This window comes from Protomyctophum parallelum (assembly GCF_964188405.1).
Source record: "Protomyctophum parallelum genome assembly, chromosome: 3".
Classification (NCBI taxonomy): domain Eukaryota; kingdom Metazoa; phylum Chordata; class Actinopteri; order Myctophiformes; family Myctophidae; genus Protomyctophum; species Protomyctophum parallelum.
In genome coordinates, this window is record NC_139698.1 from 48723486 (window position 1) to 48728141 (window position 4656).

The following is a 4656-nucleotide window of genomic DNA, read 5'->3' on the forward strand; positions in this document are numbered from 1 at the left end:
CGTATACCTCAACTTCAGTACACGTTTTAACCCATGTTCACAGTTCATTATCAATGGCAGTGGGCTATAATTGCTAATCAATACTCAAAACATGTATACGTGCATGTGCGTGTTGCACATGCGTGCATGTGCGTGCGTGTATATCTTTTCCTGTTCTGCTATACTAAACTATATTAAATACTGCCATCAATCCATCCATTCCCTGAAGGGCAAAGACAAACAGTCTTATATATAGACGTTTCTGCCAAGCGCCATGCCTATTTTTAAATTATTGTTTTAATATCAGAGTTCTAAAATAGGACACGGTACAATTATTGCTCTCTGCTTTAATGTAGAAGCCGTGAAGTGAGCCAGGGAGGCCAGGACAAATGGGACGTTGTTAAAATACAAAATATTGACTTGTTCATATTGACTGGATGGAGTTTTCCTCTCTCGGAGGACACTTATTACCGCACGCGCTCAGGCTCACGCTCACACACGCACACACACACACACACACACACACACACACACACACACACACACAAACATTAAACGCCATTAACAATAAAGAGACAATATGACGTGAATTTACAAAATACAGCCAGACGGATGTGTCTTTCTGCAACACCCCAGCACAATAATATAGTGACTGATATAGGGAAATGAGGGATAACATACTTATCTTTAAAAAAAAAATAGGCTAAATGTTACCAATATTCCCTTTATATATAAAAATAAGGTTAATTATTTATTTGTTGTTAAAAAAGAAAATTGTAAACTAAATTGAAGTTGTAATTTTGTTAAAGGTATATTCAGTGATTTCGCTTAATTCAAATATCACTTATTTTTTTGTTTTGTTATAATAATCCTCCCTACTATAGAGTGTGCTGGCCATATAAGGAGTTCCTCCCTGTCCCCAGTTAACCCCTGGGGGTCAAAAAACCTTAGGTTTCGTTTTTGACTCTCTATCCTGATTGGACGAAAGGCTGGGTCCCACAGCCAAAAACGAAACCTAAGGTTTTTTGAGTGAAATCACTGAATATACCTTTAAAGACAATCTGATTATATTTTCTTGCCGTTGTATTCAGGGATATACCCTTATAATCCGATACCTTAATAACGATGGTGGGGTGGTTCTTATCATTGAATCTTTCAGCATGCTTGTCCCAAAGTGTCAATTTCTCCCGATTCTCTTGTGAATTCAATCATCTCGTCGCAGTTTGTACATACCGGTATATACCAATTGTGTCAACAATTGTCTGTTCTTTCAATACAGCAATATTAACAGACCACCTCCCATCCTTTCTTCTGCCGTTCTCAATTTCGGCACAGAATGGCAGACGTACCTTCCATTCAATCACGGCCTCTCCCTTTATTCTGTTGTCCTCAATTTTGCGTTCGGGGATAATCATATACATAGGCCTATCTTTACTTTTATCATTTATACACTCTTTGCCCTCATATGATTGGACAATATATGGTGTCATCATAATATGTATTATATTGCCTATTATTATTATAGGCAACCACACTCCCCAGGATTACCGTGTTCCAGCCACCGTCATATGCTTGGACAATATCATATTGGATAAATATACGGTGACATAGTCTGTGGGCGTGGCACACTGGTTATGCGATGCTCAGACAATGGCACATCTTCCAGCCAATCACAGCGGCCAATCACAATTTGCACCCTCACGTTTCTGTCCTTGTGTTTTATCCACCACTACTGAAATTATTCATTTAGATATAATATTAATAAAGGAACGGGTTTGGACTTACAAGGTTTCTACCCAACAGCGACGATATGAGCCGCATTGGAACCCATGGTGTAAGTCGAGTCCTCACCAGCCACTGTTGACTGGAGTGTTACTAAAGCAGAGGAGCTTACACTGTTAAGTGGTAGTACAATTATGTCACCTCGTCAGGGCAGAGCTAGTATCCGTGCAGCGGGGAAGAAAAGTGCCAGAGAAGCAGTTTTCCTGCTGTTGTGTTGGCTCTACAAGCAGCACTCTGCTTACACTTACAGTACAACCCTTGTATTTGTAACCCTCAATGTGTACCATATATATTTATGTAAATATTGTTCTAGCTCTAGCACCCATACTTATAAGTAACTAATAAGTAATCAGGACCAATTCTACAAAAATAGATTGAAAATGGATGAAGTTGTCCTTTTAATAATGAGAAAACATGTATCGGTACTCCGTCTTTAAAGTCTTAAAAATGTGTGTGGCAGGGGGCGGGATCAAGGTGTCTGTGAGTGGGGTGACAGGGCTGGCTTTGCCAGCTCAGTGAGCTCACAGGCGCACCTGCAGCAGATTGTGTCAATTAAATGAAGGACAGCTGTGTATATAAGGAAGCTAATGTGCTTGTGTTCTCGGTTGCAGTGAGAGGCTGGGTCCAGACAGAGCCACACAAAACTCCACATTCCTGCCTGTTATAGTTGGATGTTTAATGTCACACGGTGACTGTTATGTTATCATGTTATCGGAGTATAGGATTCACATTGAGGACACAAGTATATTACTATGGTTGCATTGATCCCTGCCAGAACACAATTGATCGATTATTAAAATATACATTCTGAATAATCTAGTAATGGGACTAGTCACTATACGTACATCGTATCTGCATTATTCTGAAAATGATACCTCTGGAATTCATTACTTCAATTAAGAAACTTTAATAGGTCTGCTGAGTTATTTTGAGGGACACAAAACATAACATGTTTATCTAGCTCTAGTTTATATTCCAACCACTGCATATCATACAATATACATATTGCCACAATAAGCTGTTGAAACAAACCTGGCATGCCTGCTTGAGCGAAAACACATTTCCAACATAATGCTTTATTGCTTTCTCAAGGTCTTCAAGTAGGCTAATTCAGAACATCTTTTAATACACCCATGATTCAGACACCCACAAAAGCAGTTTATTCAAATTTTTTGTTTAGTTACATCGCAAACAGTAAAAGCTATAAATCATGCATAATTATGGTTAAATAAATAATCGAGGATAAAACACAAAGTCTGACTTATTTCCATTATTCCTTTATTCACTTGCATATCTTATTCTAAAATAATTGGCCTCTCCACTCTCAACCTGCCAGCCCTCATTGACAATGCCAGTGCCACCATTATTATTTTAAGAGATGTGTTTGTGAACTTTCAGGAGCTTGTTTCTAGTGGTAAAGGAGAGCATGGTGAAATAGTAGGTGGCACGTGCAGTACAGGAGGATGGGTTCAACAATGCTTACTGTACAGAAGCATTAGGAGGTGGGGGTTTGACTGAGAGAGCCATATAAGTATGGCAAAGTGTCGTTTGTTGCTGTCACCATCCTGTGGTGTGGTGTGGTGTGGTGGACAAAGCTCAGTTTATTGACCATGCTGGGATACGTCAAGCTCTCCACCAACTCCACTGGCTGGCCATTGATGGGAGTGGAGCAATTAGGGGTTGTGAGTTTATTCTAGCAGATGTCAAAGATTAGCTCATTCATCTTGGTGACATTGAGGAGGAAGTGACTGCACCACGGAGCGAAGTGAGCATCAGATTGTTGGTAGGCTGTGACTGTGTAACCTTGAGATTTTACTGAGATTGGTGTACTTAACCTTGAGATAGGTACACTGTTAGTTTTTCCACAATAATTGTTAACACAGTGGTACACACAGCCATATTTTCAAATGACACACACATACCATTCATTGAGTACACACACAACTAAGCATTTGCTGCACACTACCAAGCATTTACAGCACAATGAAGTGCAAAATTGAAAACACAATCATAGATGAATGACAATGACTCTGGATAATGAGCCATCATTTCTCTATTTTATGTAAAATGACTCGGTGTAGGCCTACTTTTTCATAGTCAAACATAAAACAGCACACAAATATGCAGCCAAAAATGTCTTATTTATGAAGTGGTGCAAAGCACTTCCTTAAGTGAGTATGTGTGTGCGTCCCTGCCTGCCTGGCTGGCTGGGTATGTGTGATCACGAAAACAGCATGGTTGTAACTCTGTCATTTCTCAACCGTTTCGGACGCGGGGCGGCTCGCCGGAATCGGGCCGGCACCCTGGGTGCGTTCCTGTGGGTCTGGAACCCCCCCCCCCTCCCCACGGGGACCCCTACACGGAGTTGCACCACTTACTTCACATGGGTGTGATTTACATTACTGTAAACTGGCCTGCTCAAACCTCCCCCTTCACAAAACATACTGTAGGCATCATGCATCCAGTTCCTGTCTGGCCAGATCGAGGGACTCATCCACATCACAGGAGATGTTCTCCCTGTCCACGCAGCGGTGGCCTCAACACTCACAACACGTCAACACAAGCCTCCCCCATGGCCTGGAGTAGTGTAACCCGGCTCTGTGGGTTCCGTTCATATACTGTACCTCCAAGCTGAAAAGAACTCCTCAATGGGATTCAGGAAAGTGGTCCTGGAACAATTCACGCCCAGTGGAAGCTTACATTGTCCCAGACAGCAAATTGCTAAAAATACCTGAATGTTTAGAGATTTGAATAGGTTGTAGGTTGATGCTTTGAGATTTTACGTGAGAAGTGTGTGCAACAATTGAACAACTGAACATTGTGTTTGGACAACAAGGTGATGTGTAATTGACATCAGAGTGTAAAGAAGGAAAGTCGGAGTCTAATGCAGATAAG